Source organism: Cataglyphis hispanica, chromosome 10 (assembly GCF_021464435.1).
Source record: "Cataglyphis hispanica isolate Lineage 1 chromosome 10, ULB_Chis1_1.0, whole genome shotgun sequence".
NCBI classification, from domain to species: domain Eukaryota; kingdom Metazoa; phylum Arthropoda; class Insecta; order Hymenoptera; family Formicidae; genus Cataglyphis; species Cataglyphis hispanica.
The window spans coordinates 4,380,022-4,395,090 of record NC_065963.1 but is presented as its reverse complement, the minus strand read 5'-3'; the positions used below and the strand labels follow the sequence as shown (position 1 = coordinate 4,395,090).

At 35.1% G+C, this 15,069-nt stretch overlaps 1 protein-coding gene and 1 long non-coding RNA gene across 4 annotated transcripts in view; both read right to left on the bottom strand.

The window, feature by feature from the left end:
- The window catches only part of LOC126852545 (fasciclin-3), a 280,034-nt gene that overhangs the window by 87,738 nt on the left and 177,227 nt on the right, over positions 1-15,069 (bottom strand). The gene's annotated exons all lie outside the window — the stretch shown is intronic.
- Positions 14,262-15,069, bottom strand: part of LOC126852613 (uncharacterized) — a 112,197-nt gene continuing 111,389 nt past the window's right edge. Inside the window, exon 6 of the long non-coding RNA XR_007687855.1 lies at positions 14,262-14,459. This is a non-coding gene — a long non-coding RNA (uncharacterized LOC126852613). The remainder of the gene's footprint in view (positions 14,460-15,069) is intronic.

The window sequence follows — 15,069 nt, the reverse complement described above, 5'->3', positions numbered from 1 at the left end:
TAATAATCATAAATAAATATATATATAATCATAAATAAAATAATAATCATTAACCGTTAAGGAAATATGAGGTATGATTTTTCAAGACTTTCCAGCTGAAATTAAACTAGCTTAAATTCAGTTTAAACAGTACGTATGTATTTAACTTGAAATATAATATATTCTTGTTTAAAATGTAGAGAAATACAAATAGAACTAATAATTTTCATATATAAACAACTGTTAAAATACATATAAATAAATTTTGCGCGCTTATATTGATAATCTACATTGCTAATTAACAAATTAAATTTAATCTTCGTTTATTCGGTATATCTATTGTCTTATTTGTATATTCGTTATCGTCATTAATATTTCATGTGTCCCCAAAAATGTAAATTTCTTCATGAGCCGGACGGGATTTTTAAAATTCGATATTCATTGCCGTAAAACAATTACGCGTTATCGCGCCGTCAATTTTGTAGTAAGGAGGACGGGCGTAAAAGGCCGTGAGGAGAGGAAGACGGAAAGGAGTGTCTGAGCCTCTAACATCAAAGAAGTCGGTGCATAAATTTGCAATAAAGCGCATTAACGGTAGTATAATGGCGCACAATGCAACGGACGCCGGAACGTACAAGATACGATAATAATTTGAAAATTGAGTGACTAATTCAGAATCGAGTAGACGCTGAATGTCTCACCTACACTCGGAGTCTCTATTAAAATTTCATAAAGCTCGCCGACTGCGCAAAGGAAAATGCGACGGAGCCATGCTAAGATTATTTTGAAAAGAAAAAAGAACTGCTCTCTTCGTTGTCGTCACACGACGACGTTGTATTCCGAGTTCTGATAAAATATGTCGCGCAAAATTGTTATTTCGCGAAGCTTTATGGCACCCGAATGCGAAATTAGTTCGAAACAATTTTCTCCTTGCGCGTGTAAATTTCAGGAAACATTAAATTATTATTAGCGCTATGTTAATCAACGCGTCAAGAACTGTTTGGCGCATTCACCGTCGAGAAAGGTATTATAATTCACGATGAAATTGCCCCATGAGATTAATGTTCGCTAAAAAAAAAGAAAAGATTTAGGACCTTCTAATTCACAAATTCTAATTTCAATGTTTCTGAAATTTTCTTATCTGTTGATTACTTTCTCGAACGCTAGTAAATTCTGAAAGCTTCTCTACGGTGGCCTTAAATTAATTATTTCGCAACAATCTCGTTGTGATTTAAACGTTAGTTAAAGCGGACAATTTTTCGAAATTTATCGTAATTATTGATAGAATGACTTCACATAAAAAAAAAATATATCATTTAAATATTCATATATGATATAAATATTTGAAATCTATACATCATATATTTCTTTTTATATAAATATTTGAAATCTATATATATCATATATATATATATATATATATATATATATATATATATATATATATTTTTTTTTTTAAATAACTATTTAAAATAATTATACAATTAATTTCATTTTTTTTTTATTTCGCATAAAAGATAAAACGATATAAAAACAGTATCAAGGCAATATTATAATGATGTATATTAAAAATTATCCCGTTTGTTAATTAGAATTTTGTGCTCATACAATTTCTCTTTGATAAATATTTGATTAAATAATTTCGCTGCGCATAGCAGCTTTTTACATATGCAGCGTTGTCGTTTGCATTTTCACTTATTTCGCTTTTACACAATATAATAGTTTCAGTTTTATATTTTCAGTTTATACTGACGAGCGTGCGCAAAAATATAGTCGCAATTTCATATGGTAGCAGCTATAACGATGGCAACCACAGGCCGCCGATGCTCTCGCAACGTTCATTAGCGTTTTTACCAACAAAAGTTTGCATCGCTAGTTCCAGTTTTTCAATTTTTTTTTTAATCAATGCGTTACCAATCACAGCCGGTCAACGTATACGTGATAATTCGCATACGCGTCGCGCTGAGCCATTGCAAGTTGTTAAAGATAAAACAATTAAGCTCACAGTTGCCATTTTAGTAAACGCGTAATGCATACGATAATCAAGAATCGTTTTTTTCATTGAAATTTCATACACGTATTCATTTCATATTTACGAAATGGATAAAAATACATACTGCACGTTTTATTAATTTTATTATTAATAAAAATTATAAATACGTAGTTTATTGGATGATTTCGAAATATACATATACGAATATAGTATGATCCGCATAATATATATAAATATGTGGTACTCTCTTCACAAAGTCAACATTTTAGAAATGTTATATTATTGTGTCAGAAATCATTTTGACAAAGAAATGCGATAGAAATAGATAGATAGATACATAGATAGATAGATTGATAGATAGGAAGAAAGAGAGAGAGAGAGAGGGAGAGAGAATGAGAGATAGAGAGAATAGAATGGATCTTAACATAAAGTATATTGACGCCATTCTTCGTTTCACATCGTAAAAAGGGTTTCGAGAAGGATCACGCTACGCGAAATGCGATTTTTCCGCGCCCTTCTCCTATCCATTTTTCCTTTACTCAGCGCGCAACATGGAAGATCGGAAAACTAGAGAAGGAGGAAGAGAAAGAGAGAGAGAGAGAGAGAAAGAGAGAGAGAGAGTGAGAGAGTAAAGGAAAGGGGCGAAAGGTATCCTTGATCCGTGGCTTTTAACTTTCCGGAAATCACTTTCCTCCATTATTTCCCGTGGCTCCTGCTTCCCAGACGCTGGCTGGCAAGTTGCGCCAGACATAAAACTGTGTGTATATATATATATATATATATGTACGTATCTCTCGCCGGTTTGTATGTTGCGTAAACTCGCAAACTTGGTCATATATTTATATACGACGTTCGTACAATACAAAGCTGCATATAATGTGACACGCGCAAGACACGTTTGCCGAATAACGAGCTGCTGCTTCTTGCAGATTTTGGGATATCTTCTAAATTTTGCATGCTTCTCGCACACGTGTTTTTCGCTCAGACAATACTTTACAAGATAGAAAAGATACATAAAGTTAGATAAAAATGTAATATTATAGCAAAAAATTTTACAAGATTTTCTGCAACTTTTCTACTCTTTTACTCGCAAAGCCGATTCTGTCTTTCTGTAATTCTCTTGTAATTTTGTAATCTTGACACATACAGTTCGTGTATGCCAGAATATATTGTTTCAGATTTTTTTTTTTACAATTTATAATATACTCTGTTATATGATAGAATTGTTTCTAATTTGTCAAAGAAAATTTCAATTCGAGCTTTATAAATTTAGGAAGATGACGCAATAAATATGCAAATACGTTTTAGGCTAAATTTAGTGAATATGTATATCGCTAAAAGATTTTTTTATTTGAAACAGAATAGATGATACTGTATAGTCTTTCGTTATTCCAAAGGGGTTTCTCAAACTTGATTAATCCTGCCGCTTGATAAAGCCAAGTATGTGCAACTCCTGACCCGTTTCTCTTTTGACCTAAGCAAGCCGCTCGGTTCTTTGATCCGGCGAGTTGGGCGAAATTCATTGAACAGTATCAGGATACTGCTCTCTCGCTCATAGATATGCCACGTACACATCAAAGGGCGTACTGGCAGGTTCATCAGAATTCTCTCGTAGAACGGACCACTTATTTTCTGGCACGACACTTCTTTCGAACCAAAAAGTTTCGCGGGCACACCGTCGAAATTCTACTTCTGACCGCAGCAAAGAAATCAGTTCGGTCAAAGGATCGCGCGAAACTTTTTACCCTATATGTGCGTGTCAGACATGCGGAAAAAGTTTTCTCGATTGATCATGTCGTGGAAGAATTGTTGATATATATATAGCTTTTATTAATCGCTCCTATTAAATTCGGAGAAATAGCTGCCAAATATCTAAGAAGTTAGTCAAAATATAAGATAATATTGTGATCTCGAATCGATAGTAATTTATAAATCTTTTGCTGCTCATCGCACTATTATCTCAAATTTGCGAAACTGAAAAAAGCTCCATTTTAAATCTAGAAATTATTTTTATATAAATTACAACATAAATTTTAACAATTAGAAAAATATGATGCTAATAATATTGTAATTAACAAAATTTTAAATAAATTCATTTCTTAAATATCGTTGACAGATTAATGATATATTTCAACAAAATAAATTTTGCAACTGATGAAGCATTTGAAAATTATAAATACATAATTAATGTTACACATGTAGTTGGAAATGCAGCCAAGTCCATGAAATTCTTATTTGACTTTAAAAAAAACCTGTGGCAATGCTCTATTAAATAACACTTATAACAATATGGTTCATCAAGTTTCATCTATGAGGCAGCCAAGATTACCGCTACATTTTTCTTTAGCGGGATTGCATGCAAAAATTTACAATTGCCATGGATTTCGGTTAAACGCAAATGGTGCGGAATGAAAAATACATGCGCATGGCGAACGCGTGTATATGCCGATACACAATAAATTTGTTCACCGCCCTCACCTTACGGTCCAGCGCCTGCTGACCACCAGGTCGACCGCAAAATGGAATCAAATATGATGCGCAGGCGACATTAGCGAAACACAATACTCGATTCAACCAGGATGCGGGCTGCCAATTTGTGCCAAAATACGCGAACACGCGGTATCTCCGCGGTAGTCCAATCGCAGTAATTTCCATCGCGAATTTGACGTAATGCAAAATTATATATTGATTATTCTATATAAAAATTAATATATTCACGTTATTATTATTATTATTATTAATATTCACAACTATATAAAAATATCCATTATTAAATAAAATCTATTATTAAATAAAAATCTCGCGCTATTTAAAAAAGAAATAATTATTCTTATGTTTATATAAATTTTTTTATTTAAAAAATGTAGCAATTGACATTTTATAAATAATAAAGATCTTGGCTAAATATGTAATAATGAAACAGATATATTTGTAAATTTATAAAATACGAAATGTAAATATTGGAATAGTAACGTTTTTTTTCATAAAAAATTATTATTTTGAATTTTTGAAATCTAGCTGAGAATAGCGTTAAAATAGTTGCTACAAATTTAGGAGTTCTAGCGCCTGAGTTGGGTAACAAGAAAATGATTTGTCGACAATCTTGTAGGCGGATGCTGTATACAGGCGGCAAGAAAATTCGCACAATTTTCTTTTTTTTTTTTTATCCTCTTTTGGTAAGAACGACAATAATGTACAAAGCAGACATACGCACGGACAGATTCTTTCAGCTTTTCACTGCGAGCGGGTCTAGTTTATGGCTACATTTAAGAGTCAAGCCTGCATAAACGCACGGTCCCAGGTGGACCTCCGTAAGAACGGCCAATGAATTCTTTCGAGGAAATTGGTCGGGGGCGCGCGAGAAGAACGCCCGTGGACACTTTCTTCACCGCGTACAAGCGTAAAAATCGATTCTCGCTCCGGAAGTAACCATCGAGGTTGCGAAAATGTTGCTCGTAGTCGCGAAGAAAACGGACCTGCGATAAATTTCACTCGCGTTGCTTAAAATCCGCTGCACACGTATAAATATCTTCTCGAATCCGGTAAAAGAGCTTGACGTTATCTTATAAAATATTTCTCTCCCTCCATATTTTCTTGCGCGAAACAGATCAGAAGTCCTACTCTCTCAATTACGAGCTCCTCGAAATCGACTTTTTCTTGGCAAAAATAAAAATGGGACAGTATTGACGGGATGCATTTTCAATATTTTAACATTATATTTATTATTATTTCAGATCATAGATAATTATTGCAATTATTTAGAACAGATCAATATTAAAAATGTCAAGAGAGATAAGTAAGATATTTTATTTTTTCTATAAATAAAAATTTAATTTATATCATTTGATATCCATATTTGCTATGGAGATATAAAGATAATTTAAGGAATTAAGAATATAAATTAAGAAAATAAATTAAGAACTGTCATAAAATAAACCACAGAAAAGAGCGGTGGAAAGTAGTTGATATCATTTCGGAAATCGAAGAATCGCGGTTCTAAAACATGGCGCGCCATTCTAAAGGATTATCTGACTGATTGAACTGTTACTAAATTTTATTCCAGTGAGATAAAATGCGAAGTTTCCAGGTTGAAAACGTCCTGCAGTATTTAGGCGCTTCGCTGGGTTAGCGAAATCGATGGAAAAAAACTCGTGACACTTCTCTCATGTCACTTTTGTAACTGCAACTTCGATTATCTATTGGATATTAATTATAATATGGATATTAATTATTGATATGGACATTAATGGAAAAGTAAAATTTTGATTGAAAATTTATAGATTTATTAACTATGGCATACGGTAAATCTGATATACATAAATATATCGATACATTTATATATATATATATATATATATATATATATATATATATATATAATGTTTCTTATTTATTATATTTATAGAGATATTAACAAATATCACATCTAATTGCTGTGAAGAGAACGAATTACTTCGCTGGAATTAGAAATATTACATAAAGCATTACTTTCACGAGCATAAAGCATTACATGAATTCCGCCAGTATTCGTGTTACAAAATACTTCAACTCCTCCAGAATTTGTTCCATCGCGAAGTATTCGAGTTAAGAACTACTAAACAAAAGGATAAAGCGTTGATATGATTGATAGTACGTCTCGTCAGGGAATCAGCAGGTGCGGCTCGCGAGCCTTCGCTGAGTAATTCATCGTGTACACCTTTACCTGCTCGACAAAGAAATACGAACAAAAAAGAAAAAAAAATGAAAAGAAAATGAGAAAAAGAGAGAAAGAAAAAGAAAGAGAAATGGACATTAAGAGGGGAACAAAAAATTGATAATTATTCGCTCTGTTCTGTTTGTACGATTCATGTGACAATTTCTATTTTCAATTCATTTGTGAGAATCCGTTTCTAATTTAATTCTATTCACAAAATAATTAGTACTAGCTGGATATTTTCAAACATGACACTCAGTTCACTTTACACTGACTAATTGACAAACAATCGCTCCGCGACTTGTCAAGTTGGTAATTTCAAAGCGTCATCGGTTTCCGTTTCATCTCAAAATCCCTTTAAGTAAACGTACTTTTTACTCGTCGGTTAATGGGAGACAGCAATGAGACTTCCTTCGCAGAATCATTAATTTCGATGACGGTGGATTGGCGGAACGTACGACGCGTCCTGACCGAACTGTCGGCCATTCGTGAGAAGAAGCAGGATAGAGGATTCGTTTCTCTCGCGAAGAAGCAAAGAGACTGCTCGGAGGGGATGGGGCTGTCATTGATAGTTGTGATTAATGTGCGATGCGTCGCCAAGATAACTTGATTATGCGGGTGGACAGGGCCCTTCCTCTGCCTCCATATCTCATAGCTTTTTCGCCTTTTCCCTCCGTCGCTCTGCTGCTGCTGCTTCGATGAACATTTTAATCTCTTTATCTCGCGCCTTCGTGTGCTCTTCGATTCAAATATAACAGCTGTCCATTTCTTAGTCAAGTAAGATGCAGTAAAAATGTTAGCATTTTCACAGAGTACTTGCATAAATCTTTCTTTCGCGCCAATATTTCATCGATTTTAGTGAAAATACTTGGAGAAGACTATTTTATAATTTAAACGCGAAAAGAAAAATGTACATAGAAAATTAATTCTTCTAATAAAATATATCCGATAATAATATATAAATAAATGTCAAATTTAATTCATCTAAAAGTTTCCCCAAAATGCTTATATTATAATCTAAAAACAGTTAAAAATCTATTGAAAAATCTATTAAGTTCTGTAGCAGAGAATTTAAAATATAAAAACAGATATATAAGTTTTTTGTAATCTCATATTTAGATAAATGAACAAGTGGCACCATTAGATAATACTTAGATCAATATTATACTTTGATTATAAACCAAAAATACGTTACTGTATTAATATTTTTTAATTTAAAAAGTCTGCATTTTATTTTCGAAAAATAATTTCTGAAATATATTTTTCATTATAAATAATCTGTTACTATTTTTATATTCCATTCGGATTGAAAAATATAAATAAGCATATATATAATGAAGTTTATGAATTAATTGCCTTTAATGATGCCTATAAAAAATTTGATAAAGCAAGTTTTAATGAAAGATCGATAACAATAGCGCTTTTCCAACGAAATCCGGCAAAACTCTCACGTGCTCGTGATGGAATCCGATAAAGCGTAAACTATCTGAAAGCATCGACCTGCTCGCAGTTCACGCAACTCGGCAGAATTCGAACAAACAATCCGAAATGTACAAACAATTTGAAGTTCTCAATCGATCGCAACTCGCGCGAGCGGAGTACTTATATTAAGTAAAAATTACGCGGCGCGAATAAACTATTATAGTCGAGTCCTTCGACGATTCATCGTTCGTAGTCGAATGGTCATTAAATATGCCGCAGATTATTCTGGATTATAGTGAAAGTGTCCATTATCATGAGGCGCGTATTCTGACGAAGTCGTAAACCTCTGATCAAACCATCGCAGACATCTGACGATGACACTCGTCTTACCTCCCGAAGTGAACCGGCCGTCGTGTCGATGTCCTACGCGACTCTTCGTCTTACGGAGGGTAATAATGAATATCAAGGTTTGTGCAGCTGCAGAACAGATAGGCGGTCGCTGTTTAACTTACGACTAGCAGTGTATTATTATCTGTAATTGAGGACGCGACGAAAGCCTTCGATCATTTTCATTACGTATGGCAATATTTGAACCGGGTCGTTATATTAAAGCCCGCGAATATTGATGTAGAGCTACGCGTTCTTAAAATAGAGAAAATCAATACGGAACTCAAGCGAGATTTCCAGCGAAATTAATTCAAACATAAATATTTTTTACTTAAGATGAAAAATTAATTTTAGCTGTATTTTTTAAGATATTTTTGATGCTTATTATATTAACGTCTATTATATTATATCTAACTTTATGATGAGTAGCGTAATGTTTGAAACGAAAGCAAGCTATCAATTTGTACGTCCCGAATTGATCTCTGCCATCGCTTACGTAAATTGCACAGCCACTTCGATGTTAGAGATGTTAACCGACAAACTGTCGTACAGTCACGAACTTCCGAATCGGCAGATACAGCGGAAAGTTTTGGGCAGGGACAGTTTCCGGGTTACGAAACGTTGTCCGTCGACCGACGTTTACTGAGGAATTTTGAGTTTTATAGTGACTGTATGCACCGGAATTCAAAGTTTCCGCCGTGTCTCTTATTCGATCCGTTTTGCCTGCTAACGCGAGCATGTTGGGACGAAATTGTGCAGCTTTAAAAAACCAATTGCGTGTACAGGAAAATCTTCAGAGAAAGTCAAATGTGTACAAATTTGATGTCTCAATATCCCAAAATATAAATAAAAGAGTAAAAAAAATACAAGTTTTTTATTTATATTGTAGCTAATGTAAAGTTAAACGGAGATAAAAATCCTGTACTTTTCTCTTCGATAAATTTAATATATTTAATCATCAAGATATCTCAAGCTTTTATAAGAAGCATCAAAAAAATATTAATGAGCTTAACGATATCAAAGCGGAGAACAAATCAAAAAAACATATGTCCATAATTACTATAAGCATGAAATAAGGGGCAAATTAAATATTCTATAATAGGGTGTGACGTTTTAAAATAATTCCGTTATCGATCACACGTGAACACACACTTAAACCTTCGCGAATGCGAGAAACGTAACAAATTTTTACGATCGATTCGTATTATATGCAACAAACCGTGGCACGATTACGCGATAATTACATATCTTGCGCAATAATTAAGCGTCACGTGCTGCGTCATGTAGACCGATAGCATAATAACTGCCGGAGTGTATCCATGATTTAAAGTCTCGGTTGTCTCCGATCGCTATTTATCCGATATATATTGTTGAGATTGCCGAAACGGTCTAATAAAGCTTAATTAATCTCTATCGTTTCGTATCAAAAGGATGCAAATTATAATACTTTTGCAAATCCGCGATCGGCAGTGTTATTAGTGCCTTTTGAAAATAGCCGAGTGGAAATATCTCATCACGAGGTGCAAAAATAAATGTCTCAACGAGTGGCGACGTTACTAATTAAATTCGCATCAATTACCGGTGTCTCCGGTATTCGACCCCCTCATGCGTAATTATTTGCATCCGAAGAGATAGACGACGACGACGACGACGACGATGACACTGACACAGTGACAGTTCTCCGTACGCGAAACGCACGTCTCGCACGCGCGCGAAAAGTAAAATGGAAGCGGATAAAGCCGGGATAAAGACGGGACGCTGAGGGAAGGCAGGTCGACAAGCAGAGCGAAAAGAAGAACTCGCGAAAGCGAAGATAATTAGAACGGCGGCGCGGTCGTGGCGGAAACCATATTCCCGGCGATACTCGTTGAAACAACCGTTACGCGCTGGTAGCGACTATTAAGGGAACTTTCGGCTGTACGATTCAATTATTTGGCGTGTTTTAATTGCATCAAGCTACCTATCCGCCGTGCGAGTCGTGTAGCCATCCTCACAAAGTCGACAACTGCAAAGAGAACGATGAAACATAAATAACGCCGGTGCATCGTAAACATCAGACGCTTCGCGTTGTTATCGAATCGAAATTGCCTTGTCGAGACGAGTAGTAATTCGTTCAAGATGACAGCGGTAAAACTCGATAATTACTAAGCACGAAATTAGCATCCATATCGGCGACGCCGTTTATCCTCTTTCTCTAGCAATGGATTCTGGCTCCATAATTAGGTCACTTAATTAAGCAATTTGCCACGGGGAACACTGTGCTTTATGAGGAGAAAACACGAGCGAGTTACGAGACCATTTCGCTAAATTCATTGACGACGCGTCAATTTTTCTCGTTGATATCGCGCATCTACTGGATTTTTTATCTCCCTTTTCTCCCCCGTTATTTCGCTTCATTGTTTCGTTCTCGTTTTTTCTCTGTCTCTTTCTCACTCCTACCTACCTTTTTCTCGATCTTTTTCCATTACGCGCCGCTTTTGAACGATAGCCCTCGTAATGAGAGCAATTTATTATATCAAAGGTCACCAGGGCAAGAAAACGGGGGAGTTCTCTTCCGTTCCATCCCCTCGCGAATTCAGAAAAAAGAAGGAGAGTGTTCCTTATAATGAAGAGAAATTAAATCGTCTTCTCTCGAAAGTTAGAGAGGAGATGCCTCGTTTAATGCAGGGGTACTTTATTCGGATAGCCCCGAGTTATCGCTTCATAAATCGGTGAATCGAAAAGAGATCCGCGGCCGCTAGTGATCTGCCCGGTGTTCGATAGGACGGTAAACTCGATGAGCGCCATGCCTGCGGCGAATCAGTCAAATCGAAAAGTAATTATAGATTTTAATAGAGATTATTAGACGTGTTATATATGGCGTGCGCGCCATCGCATGATCGCGCTTATCCGCGAGTGAAACTTGTAATTCAGTACAGCTGCCTTGCGATGCACCGATAATATATATTGCAATAATTGGCTTTCTATTTGGATAAATAAATGTAATATTGAAATATATATGAGCATGAATATTTAATAAACGTTTATTAAATGCCACAAATGCCGCAATGCCGTCTAATTCTAAAGTTTCATCAGAGATTTATATATATATATATATATATATATATATATATATATAATATATTTTAAAAATCAAAATAAACAAAAGATAAAATAATTTAATTGTATATTATAATTATTACTATTATATTCGTTTTCTATTTGTGTGGTTATCGCATTTTTTCGTAGTCAAATAATTAAATAATATTCTAATAATTTAATAAATAATTTAATTCCTCAAATAATTAAGGAGCAACGAGATTCGTTACCTAACAACAAGGCAAAATAAGATATGACAGAAGATGAATTGTGTTATGATAAAAATGAGACAATAACGCAGTCTAAATTAATATCTATTCATACATTTGTTAGTGTTCTTACGATTCCATTCCTACATCTTGTTTTATAAACTGTCTGTGTTTGATCATTTCCTAAAACAATAACCATTGTTGTTCTCCACGTGTGTTCTCTTTTGCGTTTGCCTAGCAATTAAGTCTACTTCTCTGCGCCCGTTTATGTCTTCGCAGCATTTAAATACATTGACAATACAAATACAATGCCAGTTTATTTTTAGTCGATTGAAAATTCGAGTCTATGCAAAAATATGCACAAATACCAAGTAAAATAAACGAAAAATAGAAAACAAGACTATTAGATCAATAAAGTATTTCTTACCATTTCAAAAAATAATCGAGAATAAAGAGAAAATAATGTGAATAATGGTCTAAATTAGTGAAGGCAAAAATTTAAAATAGCTCGCAATTAAATAACAATTTTGTGTGTATTATACGCTATTTGAATCAAAATTACGTTATCGATTATATTGTCCGCCTAAAATGAATTATTTTCATTTTATATTTCATTATTCCAAATTAAATAGTAATAAAAAACTTGGCAACATTATTAGAATCAAATATTAACTATAACGTTAAGAAATTGTTAATCCGCAAAATATAAAAAAGTATTTCGATTTGTAAACTTTCTCGAGATGCGTATCTATATTTATATATATAATTACGTGTATAGCGCATTATACTGTATAAGTTAAATATATAGTAGTCAATTTACGTATCGTAATTGATAGGTTTAATTATAAAAGAGAAACAATGCGAGGTAAAAAAATAGCACAAAGAGAAAATTTCTCGATCTATATTGGATACGGTTATACTCAACGGTCGTCGTCTCTCTTAACCGCTGTATGCGGATGGTCTAATTAGTTAGATCAACATGTAAATCTCAAGGATAAACGGAACCATCTCGAGGATGGCGGCCTCCGGCAGAGGTAGTTAATAAAATGGTCTTGCGACCCCCGAAATCCCGCAGCGTAACGATCGTATGTTTTGCGTCCATGGGGCTCGTTGGCGAGAGACCAAAAATCATGTTATTCCTGCTTCCCGTTTCATTAACCCCAAAGCGGAGGATACTTAAGCGGGGGTACTTTCAGACACTCGATCCACTTTATTAAAATGTGTGCGGCAATTAATTGAAAAAATTTTACACATCGTGTAAAATTAATGTTAAATTAGTGTATGTATATTCACGTTCGTTTCGTACGATTCTCTCATCCCATCTGTCACACCTCTCTGTGTAATCTTTCTCTTTTCCTGAGTTATTTTATTCCTACTCCTTATTTCATTAACTTCTCCTCGACGGCATTCGAGCACGAAAACTTAATAACCAGAGGGCACGCCGGTGTTCGAACTTGGCGCTGATGCAATTAATATCTCGCTGCACTTGTAAATGATACACTTTTGAATTTAATTCCTCTCTTGTTGCGTTGAAACCTAGAACCGAATTAGCGATCCCAAATAATATTTTATAAAGCTAGACACGTTTCTTTATATCGTGAATGAACGATTTTAACATGTAATTTCAGAAATGCTTACATTATTTTTAATATCATTGAATTACAGTCGCGCATTCAATAAATGCTGCATATAAGAGTTTACATTATTACGATCATTAATTCTGTTATCTCTAAATATACGAGACAAAGAAATGAGCTCTCTCTTCGGTCTATTTCAAGAACGGTAATTGATCTTCCTCGCGTACCCATGGCCGATCGATTATTTCCCGACGATTCAACGTTGAAGTTCCGTAATTTCACTGATGAGATTGCGAGGTCGAACTTGGGCCGTAGCGAAAGGGCTCGCAAAGAGCAAAAAGGAGCCACGATTGCTTTATTTAACTGGCGCCTGTCGAAGGTCATTATTTTATCGGCGACGGCACGGATATCTCTACTCCACGTGAGCGTCTAAAGGGGGATAGTAGAACCGAAAGCGGTCGCCGAATGCGAAGGAAGGGTTGGATTGCAGGTGTACGTTGTGCGGTCAGCATTACTCGAGCACTGTCAGCACCTCCCCTAATCGCCGTTTTTGTCGCCGCACCCACCACCATTCCTCTTCCGTTCCCTTACACAAGCCCGACTACTACTCTTGGATACCTCGCACTCTGCAATCGACGTTCTGCACTCTCGCTGTTTATACTCGCGACTACTCCGAGCTCCAATTCCCTCGCATTCCTCGCGTTATTTATTATTTTTTGCCCGCATTCCAATCTCCCCCTCTTTCTCTCTTTCTCTCTAATAAAGCTACGCTCTTCTTTTCGAATAATTTACCCGATTAAAAAAATGATTACGTCTTTATTCTCTGATAATTATCACGTAATATATTTAATAAAAAAAGTGGCAAGTGTTGATTAAAAAAGTTGAATAAGAGTAAGATTAAAATAAGAAAGTTTATTATCTATTCTTCGATCGGGCACCTATCTCGAAATAGCGATTAAGTATGGAATGACAGCATGCGATTTACTTATTTATCAATTCACGCAAATCACTCAAAATTTCAAAAGAAAGATGGAGGGACGAGTGTTGTGGAGAAAAACAAGCCAGCCTGCGTAATCTCGAGGGCCATCTTTCTTCCTTGCGGAAGGGAAGCGGAAGCTTACCTGAAACAGAAAGGATGACGAAATATTAATGACGCTCGTAAAGGTTAGTGGCGGCATCGTGTCGTGCCACTTGACCTTATAAATCTTCCGCTCCTCGAGTGACGCAATACAAGAGTTAACGTTGACGCGGCTTGCCACCGCTGAAATATTGAAACGGAGCGTCGCGATGGCGTGGCGGCAATTTCGCCGATGACTTGTACCGCGAATAATGCACCTTGCATGTTTAATATTTGGTCTCTTTAAAACATGGAAATAGTTCTAAGATAAAGTAGAAGCGTACAATCGATAGAAAGAGTAGCCCGGATTGAAATTAGCAATGACATAAAATAAAGAAAAGTCTGCTTTATATTAATACTAAGAAAGTTATTCCGATAGTATCATCATTGCAATGAATATTGAAAGAAAAACAGCCAAATTTAGCCAAAATTATTCGTCGTTTTTTGTTTCAGCCATATGCTCGACTTAGTAATTTTAGCAGTTTAATAACCGTTCCCTGGGGAAGGGAAGGAGACCAAGGGGAAAATAAATATACTTCTCTAATGATTCAAAACAACTTATAAAGTACCAATTAAGGCCATAATTATGCAATTATGTATTTAACAACGACTGA